Here is an 18,394-nt window from a genome sequence, read left to right as displayed (position 1 = left end):
ATATATATATATATATATTTTTATATATATATATATATATTTATATATATATCACTGAAAAAACCAAGGGTTTCACACCAGTTACGATTAGGAATTAGCATTTAAAAAACCTATTAAATTCACTGAAAAAACCATAGGTTTGACACCAGTTATAGTTAGCTGGAAATTTTACTGACATAAAACCATTGAAATTCCCACGTTATAGTTAGTTGGACTCACTATAACTTGCGCGCCTGCAATGCACTGCTGATGACGTCACATATTACATCACTCATGACATGGTCAGTGACATCACTCATGACATCTGCAACGCAGCCCCCTGCCGCGTTTGCAGAGGATGAACTAATTCCCCTTGCATACTGGGGGTCCCTGGGGGCCAACTAGCCCACCAGGAGCCTCCAGTATGCGCCAGGGGGCTGCATTGCAGAGAGGTGTAATGAGGCCACACCCTTTTTTACACCTCTCTGCAACGCAGCCCCCGTGCATGTTTGAAGAGGGGGAACTAATTCCCCTTGCATACTAGGGGTCCCTGGGGGCCAACTAGCCCACCTGGAACCTCCAGTATGCGCCAGGGGGCTGCATTGCACAGAGGTGTAATGAGGCTATGCCCCTTTTTACACCTCTCTGCAACGCAGGCCACTGGCACGTTTGCAGAGGGGGGACTAATTCCCCTTGCATACTGGGGGTCCCTGGGTCATATCTGCCCAAACACCGATATTCCGAACGATTGAAAATGACTTTTCTTGAGAAACATTTGGATTTGGATTATCATGTCCTATACTTTGGAATTTTTGAAAGACTGACTTTGAGGATGCTATAAATTACTCAAGTCTGCCCGAATTGTGTGGGTAAAATTGATACCTAGTCACTTTGAATAAGAATGTACTTAGGTCTCGTCTAACATTTGGAAGAAATATCTAGTTATATGACAACAGGATACCGACATAACTTGAAGGAAATAAGAACGCCCTGAAGAAGTTCTGTTGTACAGAACGAAACGTTTCGGCTGGCTGTGGTACATAAACTTAAGGAAAATAAAAGCATTTGAATATACACCAAGATTCAGCGCTTCAATAAGGACTCTAAGTGATATGATTTGATTGTGCAAGTGGTGCTGTGCCAAACTTTGGAATATTCTCCACTACTCTCTACTACTTACTCTCTCCTACTCCACTACTCTCAAATACTCACTCTCTACTACTCATTCTCTACTACTCTACTACTCTCTCTCTACTACTCACTCCCTACTACTCACTATCTGCTACTCTCTACTACTCACTCTCTACTACTCTCTCTCTACTACTCACTCTTTAGTACTCACTCTCTACTACTCTCTACTACTCACTCTCTACTTCTCACTCTCTACTACTCTCTACTACTCACTCTCTACTACTCTCTCTCTACTACTCACTCTCTACTACTTACTCTACTACTCACTCTCTACTACTCTCTACTACTCTCTACTACTCTCTCTCTACTAGTCTCTACTACTCACTCTACTACTCACTCTCTACTATTCTCTCTCTCACTCTCTACTACTCTCTACTACTCATTCTCTACTACTCACTCTCTACTACTCTCTACTACTCACTCTTTACTACTCTCTACTACTCACTCTCTACTGCTCTCTGCTACTCACTCTACTACTTACTCTCTACTACTCTCTACTACTCACTCTCTACTACTCACTCTCTACTACTCTCTACTACTCACTCTACTATTCACTCTACTACTCTCTACTACTCACTCTCTGCTACTCTCTCTACTGCTCTCTACTACTCTCTACTACTCACTCTCTACTCTCTATTACTCACTCTCTACTCTCTACCGCTCTACCTCTCTCTACTTCTCTCTCTACTAGTCTCTACCTCTCTACCGCTACCTCTCTACCTCTACCTCTCTACCTCTACACCTCTACCTCTCTACCTCTCTCTACACGCACACATATATATGCATATATATGCATATGCATTTATATATATGTATGTGTATGTATATACATACATATATAAACATATATAATCTGTATATCTATATAAATACAAATATAAATGCATGCATACATATACATATATGCATACAGATGCATGTTATTTACATGAAAGTTTAAAAAACAATAATAAAAGCAAAGCTAAAAAGCCACCTCATTACAAACAGAATTGCTTTAACTTAAATGAGGGCGAGATCTATTGCATTTTCAATGCTTGTTTACTTTGGTTCCATCAAGAAGGCATTCAGATATGTCACACATTTGCCATAAATTCTGAATGTTAGCACTCTAGTTGCTCATTAGATCACTGTAGTAAAGCTACTGCTCACCAGGGAAGTCTGCTGCTGGTATTCAAAGTGCATGTTTCAGTCTGCATGTCAGAATTTCTTTAATGAAATAGAAGAGGATTTGAGAAGTCACTCAATGATCCCTAATTTTTCTTTCTGAAGCACTAATCATACTTTCTATGGCAAAATGAACCCCCTCATTGTGTTCCTTTTTAAATTAAATGTTTTCAGACTTACCACTTCATTCCAATCAAGATGGCTTCTGGTGTGCCATACTTTTGTCATAAGTAAGACTGTTAGCGCTCTAGTTGTTCTTTAGAAAACTCTGGGACATTCTGTCATTGGGCTATACTTGGGCTACATCTGGGTGATATTTGGGCTACATTTAGGCTCTTTTGTCTCTGGTGGCCATCTTGGGAGACTGTATATCAGAATTTTTCAGTGAAATTGAAGAGGATTTGAGAAGTCACTCAAAATGTGTCCTAATTTTTCTTTCTGCAGCACTAATCATACTTTCTATGGCAAAATATACCCCCTCATTTTGTTCCTTTTTAAATTAGATGTTTTAAGAGTTACCACTTTATTCCAATCAAGATGGCTTCAGGTGTGCCATACCTTTGTATTAAGTAGGACTGTTAGCGTTCTAGTTGTTCTTTAGAACACTCTGGGACATTCTGTCATTGGGCTATACTTGGGCTACATCTGGGTGATATTTGGGCTAAATTTGGGCTCTTTTGTCTCTGGTGGCCATCTTGGGAGACTGCATGTCAGAATTTTTTAATGAAATAGAAGAGGATTTGAGAAGTCACTCAAAATGTGCCCTAATATTTCTTTTTGCAGCACTAATAATACTTTCTATGGCATAATATACCCCCTCATTTTGTTCCTTTTTAAATTAAATGTTTTAAGAGTTACCACTTTATTCCCATCACGATGGCTTCAGGTGTGCTATACCTTTGTAATAAGTAGGACTGTTAGCGCTCTAGTTGTTCTTTAGAACACTCTAGGAGGCTGAAGTAGAACACAAAGGAATCAACTGACAGTCTCTGTTCTTGTTGGATGTACATGTTTTACTGAGAATGTCAGACTTCATTCTCACATGACTGAGAAAGATAATGTGAATTTACAGAAAATATGCTTTCAGTTTATCGTATAGATCCCCTTCCAAACCACTGTGGGAAAATCATGAGATATTAGTTTTCTTTCAAACATGATTCATGATATCACAGCAGAAGGCTTTTTCACATGGTAAAATCACCTTAGAACACACCACAATTCCTAAAATGAGTATGGTACCATCAACAAATGATTTATAATGTAACTAAAGTCCTAAAACCCTCTATTAATTACAATGCTTTTTAATGAGGTGCTATCATGTATATTGGTCCCAAGATGGCTGCCAACACTTCTTGGATGAAGTGCTGACATCCAATCAGGTCAGATGTGTGGTTAGGCTCCGCCCAGATATATATATTTTTTTAACCTAAATTACGAGGGAGGTAGAGAGAGGTAGAGAGTAGAGAGTGAGTAATATAGAGTAGAGAGTGAGTAGTAGAGAGTAGTAGAGAATAGAAAAGAGAGTAGCAGAGAGTGAGTAGTAGAGAGTAGTAGAGAGTGAGTAGTAGAGAGTAGTAGAGAGTAAGTAGTAGAGAGTAGTAGAGAGTGAGTAGTAGAGTGAGTAGTAGCAAGTGAGTAGTAGAGAGTGAGTAGTAAAGAGAGAGTAGTAGAGAGTCAGTAGTATAGAGTGAGTAGTAGAGAGTAGTGGAGTAGTAGAGAATGAGTAGCAGAGAGTAGTAGAGAGTGAGTCGTAGAGTGAGTAGTAGAGAGTGAGTAGTAGAGAGTGAATAGTAGAGAGTGAGTAGTAGAGAGGGAGTAGTAGAGAGTAGTAGAGTAGTAGAGAGTAGTAGAGTAGTAGAGATTGAGTGGTAGAGAGTAGTAGAGTGAGTAGTAGAGAGTAGTAGAGAGTGAGTAGTAGAGAGTGAGTAGTAGAGAGTAGTAGAGAGTGAGTAGTAGAGAGTGAGTAGTAGAGAGAAGAAGCAAGTGAGCAGTAGAGAGTGAGAATTAGAGAGAGAGAGAGTAGTAAAGGGTAGTAGAGAGTGAGTAGTAGAGTGAATAGTATAGAGTAGTAGAGAGTGAGTAGTAGAGAGAGAGAGTAGTAGAGAATAGTAGAGAGTGAGTAGTAGAGAGTAGTAGAGTGAGTAGTAGAGAGTCAGTAGCAAAGAGTGAGTAGTGTAGAGTAGTAGAGAGTGAGTAGTAGAGAGTGGGTAGTAGAGCATAGTAGAGTAGTAGAGAGTGAGAAGTAGAGAGTAGTAGCGAGTGAGTAGTAGAGAGTGAGTAGTAGAGAGTGAGTAGTAGAGAGAGAGTAGTCAGTCAGTGTCAGTGAATCAGTGTCAGTCAGTGTCAGTCAGTCAGTGTCAGTGAATCAGTGTCAGTCAGTGTCAGTCAGTCAGCTAGACATTAGAGGAGTTTATCTCTTGGATAAACGAAGCAGATTCCAACCTGCACTTTACGTCTCATATCAGTGATGATAAGGTGGAATTCTTAGATATTGAAATTATGAATGATGCGGGCATCTTAAAAGTTGATCTGCATACGAAACCTACAGCCAGAAACACCCTACTGCATTACAGTAGTTTTCACCCTAGGTCACAAAAAGATTCAATCCCATTCTCCCAGTTTCTAAGGGTCAGGCGCAACTGCACAAGCCTTGCAGATTTCGACAGACAGGCAATGGTGATGAGAAGCAAATTCATCGAGAGAGGCTATCCTCACCGATTAGTGAGACACTCCTATAAGCGTGCCCGCTATTATGACCGTGATCACTTGCTCCAACCAAAACCTGCAAAAACTACTGACCAGGTGGTTTGTGTAACTAAACATTCTACCCTGGACACTAAAATTAAACAAGTCATAAATTCAAACTGGCACATCTTAAACAGCAACTGTACTCCAGAATTGAAATTAGCTAAGCCACTTTTTGCCTACAAGAGGAACAGAAATATTAAGGAACATATCGTTCGTTCACGCTTCCAACCTACATCTGACAGAAATCATTCAGTACAAAGGTCGATTGTATCAGGCAATCCAATAAAAGGAACCTTCCCTTGTTCCTCATGTTCCTCTTGTACCAACATCATAAGAGGCAAAGAATTCACACACAATGGCCATACAACAGTGGCGAAAGAAATGTGGAATTGCAGATCCTCAAATCTGATCTATTTCATACAGTGTCCGTGTCTCCTCCGGTATATAGGAGAAACATCCCGCGCTATACAAACACGGCTAAACGAACATCGTTCGGCGATAAGAACTCACAAACTTGCTGCCCCAATGGTGAAGCATTTCTTGGAGAAGGGACACCAAGCAGATGACTTCAAATGGAGAGTGCTGGAAAAAATTCATATCTCAGACTCCAATGGTGGATGTGCAATTAGAAAAAAGAGGGAGGTGTTCTGGATATTTGTCTTTAACACCTTTCGGGAAGGAATGAATAGTGAATTGCCATGGGAGCACGCTATTTGCTAGAATAACCGCAGATTTTTCCTACCTCAGGAATATTTGTTTTGGCTCTATCTGATGTAATGTTGAAGATCCATTCCGTTTATAAATTGACAGTTATGTATAGTGTGTCCTGAGTAAAATAATTATTAAGAAGCTCCAAAGTATTTCTCCTCATGTGATATCACGTATTATATCACATACACTGGGGTTCCCTTTTCTTCCTCTTCTAGCTATTACTACCATAACCATTCCTTCTTTCTGTCAATTCATATTATTTATGTATAATCTTTTAAAATAGTAAATGATATAGATTTCCATCATGTTGACATCTATGGTTCTGTCAAATATACTATTTAGTTGCACTATTCTCTTTATGGTTTGATTTTCACATCCATAAAATAGAGCGCATACCGCTTTATAACGAGTCCAGATTTATTCCCGCATACACGTGCGGTGTGTCACTGATAATTCCCTGGTTTGATTTTTACAACAATAACAATTGAGTTCAGTGCCCACCTAAGATGCAACTTCCTCGTGTTATCTTCCATTATCCTGACTAGGTGGAATTTTCCTTGCGTTCCACACTGTCGTTTATGTTGATTTAAGCAACATTAGATCTGGGAATCATTGATCTAATAATTACTAAAAGTATAGAAAATCTGGAGTTTCTTCCAGTTTACACGTATAGTGGTATCAAACAGAGTTCCAAGCCTTATGAGATTCCGCACGATTTGACCCTTTCTTTTGCAAATTATTAGGTAGATCGCTACTCAATACATAACGTGCCTATGGCTATATTTGGAATCATTCTTGTTGCGCTATGTACATAGAGTTTCCTAATTTGTATTTGGTCAATAGGTAAAATTGACCTTAGTGCCCCTTGATAATATGGCTCCCTTCTCCGTTTTTACTCTTCTGTTGAGTTAGGTGAGTCTAATCGCTCCACACCATCATCTATGTCTACTCAAGTGACAGTGTACTTGGAAGCCATCCTGGTTATCCCTTTAGAGAATCGAGTCCTCTTTCTACTTCCCTGCAATTGGTGGTCCTTTCTCCATTCCCACACACAGGTCAGGTGCACTTACTTATCCAATCAAGTAGGGTATATAACAGCAGTTGATAGAGCTTTCAGTTGCCATCGTTCGTGGAAGGAGCATAGAACCCCCGTGTCCCGCCGCCGGATTTTTGGAGCCCTGTTGATATCTATTGGGTGAGTCCTGGGAGAAATCCTTAATGCGACACCTTCAATCTAGTCACTCTTTAGTTGACTCGCAAGTTTTAAATAATGAGCGAGTAACATAACTTCCCTACCATTTTTTCTATTTTACAGACAGGGAGTTATTTTAAAATCATCTGAATCAACCGCCTCTGAGCGCAACCAAAAAGGTAACCATCAGTCCTTCCTCTCCTTAAGAGTTTTAGTTAAGAAATTGCTACCCTGTGACTATATAGTATAGATGTTTATGCCAGTTTTCTTTCTATCCATTCTGTAGGCAATCATCACAATTAACTATCCCCACATCAGGAGGATCATACCTTTCCAGTTTCACATAAATACGCATTACTGCGGCCACTACTTTTTAACTCCGGGCGGCGGGTCTAAATGAACCCCTACTCCTTAATTAAGGTACCTTCATCTTCTAAAGTAAAAAACTATATCCTTACTAATTGTTTAGTTAAAATTAAAAAATCAAAAGTTGAAAGATCGAATATATTGAAAGATCCTATAATTTCTTTAGGAAATATAGAAATTTAAATCAACATTCGAGACCAACGAATCACATCAATGTTTATGGAATATCCATCTGCAAACCTCAATTAAAATAGGTAATACACCAATCTTGTTCGTCTATTAAGTATTGGCCATGAAGAAATCATAAGACTAGGCTATAACAATAAGGGCTCAAATGTTCATTTACTGTTTCTTTATGGTTTAGAATATCTACATAACATAAACAAAAGAAAGGGTACTCGTTGGACGTACAGACCAGATTGCGTCATCGAATTACAGCAATATATTTCGTGTTTTTAAAGTAAGTGACCTTATTTATGATATAGATGCATTGCATATTATTATTTAGGTCCTGCTAGAATAACTTCCTGATAACTGCGACCATCTCTAGTGTTCTCTACTTCATCGTTCACGCTAGTTAGAGGTTCAACTAGAGAGATACAAATATCAGAATCCCTTTATTAACCATCCAATGTAAAAACCCTTTAAACTTACAACATTGGGAATAGTCAATCTATGATTATAAGACACTGTCTTCTTTCTGTGACCACTAGTGCAGATAAAAGATTATGGGTTCAATGATCTACCACAGTTACGCATGTATGATTACCTTCAAGGCAAGGAAATGAAATCCTTAATAGTAATGTTATACTATCGGCCTATCTCTCTGCTGCCGGCTCTGACGAAGGTTGTTGAGAAGCACGTGCAGACGGTGCTCTCCAACTTTCTAGAGTCAAATGAGATTCTGCATGCCACCCAGTCAGGATTTCGCCCGGGTCTTAGTACGGAGACTGCGCTCCTCGAGGTCTCCGAAACAATCAAGGGGACCTTGGATTCAGGGGGCAAAGCCATGCTGGTGATGTTGGACTTGTCGGCGGCTTTTGACACCGTTCCCCATGATGGTCTTCTCACAAGACTCCATGAGATAGGACTTCGGGGAACGGTGTTCAGCTGGTTTTCTTCTTTTCTAGCTGGCCGCCGGCAAACGGTCTGGGCCGCTCCAGATTCCGCCGTGATGCCGCCTTTGGGAGTCGGGGTCCCTCAGGGCTCTATTTTGAGCCCGACCCTCTTTAATATCTTTATGACCCCTTTGGCGGCATTAGCGGAGTCGTTTGGGGCCCGGATCGTATCGTACGCCGACGATACCCAGCTCCTCTTCTCTTGTAAGAGAGGAGAGGACTTTGAGGGGGAGAGTATCCGGGATTGCCTTGGGGCTGTGTTTTCAATGGTTCCATCTACACAGCCTCAAGTGCAATCCCGATAAGTCTGAGGTACTCTTCTTCGGGTGCGATGTGGAACCAGAGTGGCAGGCCTGGTGGCCCATTAATATGTCCCCCCCTTTGTGTTCATCCCAACTGGCTAAGAACTTGGGTGTGAAGATGGACACGGGGTTAACAATGAAGGCCCAGATCCTCGGAGTGTCGGGTATGTGTTTCGGCCTCCTGAAGATGCTACGGAGGTTTCTTCCCCTACTATCGGAGGAGCACAGGAGGCTGACTGTGCAGGCCCTGATAGGCTCCAGGTTGGATTATTCTAACGTTCTATACCTGGGCCTGCCAGAGTACCTGTTACAGCGGCTGCAAGTTGTGCAGAACGCTGCGGCGCGAGCAATCTACGGATTGAACAGACGTGCCAGTGCCACGGCTCTGCTTCAGACCTTGCACTGGCTGCCAATCCGTAAGCGGATCGCCTTTAAGACCTTGACTCTGACTTACAAAGCTCTTCATGTGATGGGGGCTAAGTATCTCCAGAGGAGACTCACCTTACTTCTGGCGACCGTTCCACGAGTGAAGCGAGCACGCCTGGGAGGCCGCTCCTTTGGTTTGCTGGCGCCCCAACTGTGGAACTCTTTGCCCCTGTCACTTCGGGGAGCCTCTAGTTTATTAGCCTTCAGAAAGGACCTTAAAACGTGGTTATTCTCCCAGTAGGCCCCCTGTGTGTCTTGTTTTGTTATTTTGTATCTGCAATTCTCTTTTTTTAATGTGTTATGTTAGTTTTACTGCAGCCTCGTTAATTAAAAGCGCCGGGACACTCTTTTTGAGTAGCCGTGCGCTCTACAAAAGCCATTATAACATAACATAACATAACATAACAATATAAAAACGTTTGGTCAAAATAAAATGGAAAGTCTGAGACTACTACAATAACATTGGATTGTTCTGAAGTGTTTTTATGTTACACAACAAGAGTAATATTGTATATAATGTTTCTTTATATGATATTTTTCTTTTTGTAGATACTATCGTGGCTGCTCCAGAAGAAGGCGCTGGTTCGCCGAAACGCGCGTAGAGATTAATTTAGCCACATTTTTTCTCTTAAAAATTGTGTTCATTTTATGTAACTTCCATCTCGTTGAATTATTTGCTTCTTTTTAACAGTGTTGTTGTGTATTCTCAATTCATTGAGTTACATGTGTTTAATGTAAATTGTAAATGTGTATTATTATTTCAATGTGTTTTAATAATTTGTGAATAAAATTGAACTCCCCTTTTTTACAAAAAACCAATGTTTTAGCTCAGTTCATTTCGACCTCTCGTTACGCTCTGTTGCCTAGATTGATACATATCAAATTATTTGCTTTTCCCTGGTCTAGGAACTCTATTTCCATGCACTCAGGGGGTCCTTGATAAAAATTGACGCAGTCAGTCAGCTAGTGTCAGTCAATCACTGTCAGTCAGTCAGTGTCAGTCAATCAGTGTCAGTCAGTGTCAGCCAGTGGCAGTGTCACGCAATCAGTGTCAGTCAGTGAGTCAATGTCAGCTAGAGCAGCTCTGCTGACCTGGTTCTCTGGCTCTAAAGCAGCTCTGCTGACCTGGTTCTCTCCCTCTAAAGCAGCTCTGCTGACCTGGTTTCTCTGGCTCTACAGCAGGTCTACTAACATGATTCTCTGGCTCTAGAGCAGCTCTGCTGCCCTAGTTCTTAGGCTACAGAGAAGCTCGGCTGATCTGGTTCTCTGGCTCTACAGCAGCCCTGCTGGCCTGGTTCTCTGGCTCTAAAGCAGTTCTGCTGACTCGGTTCTATGGCTCTAAAGCAGTTCTGCTGACAGAGTTCTCTGGCTCTAGAGCATCTCTGCTGACCTGGTTCTATGGTTCTAAAGCGGTTATGCTGACTTGGTTCTCTGGCTCTAGTGCAGCTCTGCTGACCTGGTTCTCTGGATCTAAAGCAGCTCTGCTGACCTGGTTCTCTGCCTCTAAAGCAGCTCTGCTTGCCTGGTTCTCTGGCTCTAAAGCAGCACTGCTGACCTATTTTCTCTGAGTCTAGAGCAGCTCTGCTAACCTGGTCCCTTGGCTCTAAAGCAGCTCTGCTGACCTGGTCTCTGGCTCATGAGCAGCTCTGCTGTCCTGATTCTCTCCCTCTAAAGCAGCTCTGCTGACCTGGTTTCTCTGGCTCTAAAGCAGTGCTGCTGACCTGGTTCTCTGCCTCTAGAGGAGCACTGCTGACCTGGTTCTATGGCTCTAAAGCAGCTCTGCTGACTTGGTTCTCTGGCTCTAGAGCAGCTCTGCTGACCTAGTTCTCTGGCTCTAAAGCTCCCTGAGACCTCTTTTGGTGAATTGTTGCGCTATACAAAAGCCTTTGACATTTGACATTTGACATTTGACATTAAAGCAGTTCTGCTAACCTGGTTCTCTGTGCTCATGATTCATGCACCCGACTTCGCGAAAACATATTAAAAAATAATCTAAGTTTATTATAAGTACAAATATATTATTTTAATGAATATCTTAGATAATCTCTTGCCCTAATATGTATATTAAAGACACATACATATCATTTTAGAACATACATTTTTTTGCGGGAGTTACGCACCCAGCGCACCCCAGCATGTATATGACGTCACGTGGGACCCGCCACCGCGCAAGCATCTTGTACCGTAATGCGCATGTATCATAAATGCGGCGGTGCAGGAGTCGCGGACTGGTCACATACCAATCGCGCACATCACGTAATATGAAATGTATATGATGTAACTGAAAAACACGCAGCCATCGCACACCGTACGCGGATCCTTCATGACTTTTCTAAATTGGAGGCTAGAATCCACGCACCCACCGTGATGTGTACGCTTTGAGTGCGCAACTTCGAAAAAAAAATTGGAATTTTTTTTTTTAAAGAAAATATTATAAATATATTAAAATAAAAATGAAAACAAAAAAAATTATCAATATTTCAGTTTGAATTATTTTTTTTTGTGCAATTTTCAGAAAGCTATATAATGGTATTTAATGAATAAAATATTTATAAATAAACAGTTAAAAACTGTAGAAAATCAGTACAAAAAATAGATATACCTACTATCACACTTAAAAATTAGCATTTAAAAAACCTTTGAAATTCACTGAAAAAAACATAGGTTTCAGAGACATTATATTTAGAAATTAGCATTTAAAAAAGCTTTGAAATTCACTGAGAAAAAAACATTGGTTTCAGAGATGTTATAGTTAGTAATTAGCATTTAACCCCTTCGATGCTCATAACGGAATTGTTCCATCATGACCACACCCGCGAATGGAATGTTCAGCACCGGGGGAGAATCTGTGCCGCAGGCAAGGTGTTAAAAAACCTTAGAAATTCACAGAAAAAAAACATAGGTTTCAGGAGTATTATAGTTAGCTGGCCATTTCACTCATACAAAACCATAGAAATTCCTCTGTTATAGTTAGTTCTGCTAACTATAACTCACGCGCCCGCAATGCACTGCTGATGATGTCACATACTGCCTCATTCATGACATGGTCAGTGACATCACTGAGGACATCTCAAATGACATCACTGATGACATCACTGATGACATCATCCACATGACAATCTGATACATCTCATCATACACTAGTATAACCTTTCATCACTCACTGTAAAATACAGAGTACCATATTTGAAACCATTGACATACCAATATCAGTTACTACATACCCACTCACTGATTCCTAAGTCTACACACACAACTACCCAGTCAACAACAGAATCATTTACACATGCAGTCACTAATTAACAGAACACTATCAAAATGCACTTATACACATATATAGACATTGACACATCAGCAGTCATCTTAGTCGGTTATGCAGTCATCCTACTCAAAAAAATAATCACACTTACATTTACTCACTTACACAATTATCCAATAATGCCTCATTTATTCAAACACATAGTAACTCATAGTTAATATGTTAAAAAATCACCATTACAATTATACACTCATTCATATAGTTACTCTCACAATCACTGACTCTTACATATACTAATTTATATACACCAACTCTCACATACAATGCTTTTTATTTTTTTACTTTGTTGAAGATGTACAACTAAAACATATATTCGCTCACCAACACACAAATATATACACTCAGTCACCCAAACAACTGTTTCCACATGCACTCTTAAACCTATACACCTAGACAATCAACCATTCACACATCTATGCATAGAGTTACACACACCCCATCCAACCACACATGTACTCAGTGTCCCATACAAATACTCACCCAACTAATCAATAACTAATATACACACTCATGTAGTTAGTGACCAACTGATGCAGCATATTATACAACAACAGACAGTGATGCACACATTCACAGAGTTTAGTTACTAATCCATGTATTAATTACTCACTTAAACAGTCAGACAGCTACTAACTCCTTAATCCAGACAGTTATATATCCACTCAATCTACAATACAGATTGTTATTACCTACTGGCGATAGCCAGTAGGGATATATAGTTAGGATTTTTTCCCTATGGGATTTTTGAACATTCTATGTCGAATAACTTTGGCGTTTGAGGACAGAATTGGCTGAAATTTTCAGGAAAATGGAACATTTTATTTCTGAGCAGCCCCTGAAAATATGGGGGGGTTTCGTCAAGGGGGGGCCGAGAAAAAAGGGGGGTCCCAAAACGTGCTTTTCCCATGCAATTTTCCATAGGGCGGTTGGCCTCACTTTTAGCCCGAACGGCTGAATGGATTTACACCAAACTTGGCAAAATTGTAGGGACTGGTAGCCCGATGTGCCTTTGCTATGTCTCAAGATATAGGCTCCAGTGGTTTTTACGAAAATTAACTTTGAAAAACATATATTGGGCTACATTGGGCTATATATATGTTGGAGCCCAAATGTAGCCCAATGTAGCCCAATGTAGCCCAAAGATGGCCACCAGAGACAAAAAAACCAAATGTAGCCCAAATATCAGCCAGATGTAGCCCAACTATAGCCCAATGACAGAATGTCCCAGAGTGTTCTAAAGAACAACTAGAGTGCTAACAGTCCTACTTATTACAAAGGTATGGCACACCTGAAGCCATCTTGATTGGAATAAAGTGGTAACTCTTAAAACATTTAATTTAAAAAGGAACAAAATGAGGGGGTTCATTTTGCCATAGAAAGTATGATTAGCGAATATATGACGAAATCCCGCATACCATCAGTCCGCAAAAAAAATCCTGCATGTACTATTAGGCCGCAAATTAAAATAACGAAAACTTTTAGAACGAATATGCCTTTAGCATACACTAAACAACTAAACTACCCTAAACCCTAAAACACTACTCCCAGCATGACCCTACACTACACAAACAGTACAACACTACCCTAAACCCTAAAACACTACCCCCAGCATGACCCTACACTACACAAACACTACAACACTACCCTAAACCCTAAAACACTACCCCCAGCATGACCCTACACTACGCAAACACTACAACACTACCCAAAACCCTAAAACACTACACCCCAGCATGACCCTACACTACGCAAACACTACAACACTACCCTAAACCCTAAAACACTACCCCCAGCATGACCCTACACTACACAAACACTACAACACAACCCTAAACCCTAAAACACTACCCCCAGCATGACCCTACACTACACAAACACTACAACACTACCCTAAACCCTAAAACACTACCCCCAGCATGACCCTACACTACACAAACACTACAACACAACCCTAAACCCTAAAACACTACACCCCAGCATGACCCTACACTACGCAAACACTACAACACTACCCTAAACCCTAAAACACTACCCCCAGCATGACCCTACACTACGCAAACACTACAACACTACGCAAAACCCTAAAACACTACACCCCAGCATGACCCTACACTACACAAACACTACAACACAACCCTAAACCCTAAAACACTACACCCCAGCATGACCCTACACTACAACACTACCCTAAACCCTAAAACACTACCCCCAGCATGACCCTACACTACGCAAACACTACAACACTACGCAAAACCCTAAAACACTACACCCCAGCATGACCCTACACTACACAAACACTACAACACAACCCTAAACCCTAAAACACTACCCCCAGCATGACCCTACACTACACAAACACTACAACACTACCCTAAACCCTAAAACACTACCCCCAGCATGACCCTACACTACACAAACACTACAACACAACCCTAAACCCAAAAACACTACACCCCAGCATGACCCTACACTACGCAAACACTACAACACTACCCTAAACCCTAAAACACTACACCCCAGCATGACCCTACACTACGCAAACACTACAACACTACCCTAAACCCTAAAACACTACCTCCAGCATGACCCTACACTACGCAAACACTACAACACTACGCAAAACCCTAAAACACTACACCCCAGCATGACCCTACACTACGCAAACCCTACAACACTACCCTAAACCCTAAAACACTACCCCCAGCATGACCCTACACTACACAAACACTACAACACTACCCTAAACCCTAAAACACTACCCCCAGCATGACCCTACACTACGCAAACACTACAACACTACCCTAAACCCTAAAACACTACCCCCAGCATGACCCTACACTACGCAAACACTACAACACTACCCAAAACCCTAAAACACTACACCCCAGCATGACCCTACACTACGCAAACACTACAACACTACCCTAAACCCTAAAACACTACCCCCAGCATGACCCTACACTACGCAAACATTACAACACTACCCTAAACCCTAAAACACTACCCCCAGCATGACCCTACACTACGCAAACACTACAACACTACCCAAAACCCTAAAACTCTACACCCCAGCATGACCCTACACTACGCAAACACTACAACACTACCCTAAACCCTAAAACACTACCCCAGCATGACCCTACACTACGCAAACACTACAACACTACCCTAAACCCTAAAACACTACCCCCAGCATGACCCTACACTACGCAAACACTACAACACTACCCTAAACCCTAAAACACTACCCCCAGCATGACCCTACACTACGCAAACACTACAACACTACCCAAAACCCTAAAACACTACACCCCAGCATGACCCAACACTACAACACTACCCTAAACCCTAAAACACTACCCCCAGCATGACCCTACACTACACAAACACTACAACACTACCCTAAACCCTAAAACACTACCCCCAGCATGACCCTACACTACGCAAAAACTACAACACTACCCTAAACCCTCAAAACACAACCCCCAGCATGACCCTACACTACGCAAACACTACAACACTACCCTAAACCCTAAAACACTACCCCCAGCATGACCCTACACTACGCAAACACTACAACACTACCCTAAACCCTAAAACACTACCCCCAGCATGACCCTACACTACGCAAACACTACAACACTACCCTAAACCCTAAAACACTACACCCCAGCATGACCCTACACTACGCAAACACTACAACACTACCCTAAACCCTAAAACACTACCCCCAGCATGACCCTACACTACGCAAACACTACAACACTACCCTAAACCCTAAAACACTACCCCCAGCATGACCCTACACTAAACAACCACCACAACTCTACACTACACTAACACAACACGACACTACACAACACTACACTACACAATCACTAACCCACGAAAAAATTAACACAAACCCACTTACCTCTCTCGTCATCGTGGTTTTCACAATGCAAATGCATTTACCATACATGCCTTTAAAACGTAATTCTTTGTAAAGGCATGCGCGATAAATGCACATGCGTTTTGAAAAAATGCGGGATAATGGTATACGAGGTCAATGACCTTGCGGGATAATGGTATGCGGACTGAAAGTCTGCGGGATAAAAAATGCGGGAAAATGGCTGCAAACCATGATTAGCAGCAGACTTCCCTGGTGAGCACTAGCTTTACTACAGTGATCTAATGAGCAACTAGAGTGCTAACATTCAGAATTTATGGCAAATGTGTGACACATCTGAATGCCTTCTTGATAGAACCAAAGTAAACAAGCATTGAAAATGCAATAGATCTCGCCCTCGTTTAAGTTAAAGCCATTCTGTTTGTAATGAGGTGGCTTTTTAGCTTTGCTTTTATTAGTGTTTTTAAAACTTTCATGTAAATAACATGCATATGTATGCATATATGTATATGTATGCATGCATTTATATTTATATAGATATGCAGATTATATATGTTTATATATGTATATTACCTACTGGCGATAGCCAGTGGGTATATATAGTTAGGATTTTTTCTCTATGGGATTTCTGAAAATTCTATGTCTAATAACTTTGGCGTTTGTGGACGGAATTGGCTGAAATTTTCAGGAAAATGGCACATTTTGTTTCTGAGCAGCCCCTGAAAATTTGGGGGGTTTCGTCAAGGGGGGGCCGAGAAAAAAGGGGGGTCCCAAAACGCGTTTTTCACATTCATTTTTCCATAGGGCGGTTGGACTCACTTTTAGCTCGAACGGCTGAATAAATTTACATGAAACTTGGCAAAATTGTAGATATGGTTTGCCCGACGTGCCTTTGCTATGTCTCAATATATGTGCTCCAGTGGATTTTGAGAAATTAACGTTTAAAAAAATATATATATCTGTGACAGCGCTCCGGTTAGCGCCCCGGTTCGCGTACCTGACGCGTAACGGAACTTCGCGAAGCGAAGCTGATTGGCTCTCCGGTGTCTGTCAACATTCTAAACAGTCCGGAGCGGCCGCCATCTTGTCTCTCGGTAGGATCGAGAGACAAGATGTGGTGAAAAACGAAAGGGGAAATGAAGGAAAGGGGGCAAGGTAGACCCCTCCTGACCCCCTAGGATTGATGAGGGGGATATTAAAGTGCCCCGCGGGGCAAAAAATAAAAAAAAATATTACTCAAATGACATCACTGATGACATCACTGATGACATCTCAAATGACATCACTGATGACATCATGACACACCAATACCAGTTACTACATACGCACTCACTGATTCCTACGTCTACACACACATTCACTCATTCACCCATACAATCACTCATACATACAGTCACTCATTATTACAACACTATCATATGCACTCATACACCTATGCAGACACTCACACACTGCCACTCATCCATGGAGTTACTCACACACCTAGTCAGTCCTGTAAAGAATCAATCACACTTCCATTTCCTCATCTATACAGTTAAACACAGAACACCATACTTCAGTGACATCACTGATGACATCACTGATGACATCTCAAATGACATCACTGATGACATCTCAAATGACATCACTGATGACATCATGACACACCAATACCAGTTACTACATACGCACTCACTGATTCCTACGTCTACACACACATTCACTCATTCACCCATACAATCACTCATACATACAGTCACTCATTATTACAACACTATCATATGCACTCATACACCTAGTCAGTCCTGTGAAGAATCAATCACACTTTGATTTCCTCATCTATACAGTTAAACACAGAACACCATACTTTTTCACACATATACTAACACATACTTACTCTCTTATACAATCACTGACACAAGTACACATTGATATGCACAGAGTCACACACCTCCCAGCCAGCCACACACACACTCAGCCTTCCATACATCCACTCATTCTTCAATATGT

The sequence above is a fragment of the Lissotriton helveticus genome, chromosome 2_1 (assembly GCF_964261635.1).
Source record: "Lissotriton helveticus chromosome 2_1, aLisHel1.1, whole genome shotgun sequence".
Taxonomy (NCBI): domain Eukaryota; kingdom Metazoa; phylum Chordata; class Amphibia; order Caudata; family Salamandridae; genus Lissotriton; species Lissotriton helveticus.
This window is presented reverse-complemented; position numbering follows the sequence as displayed.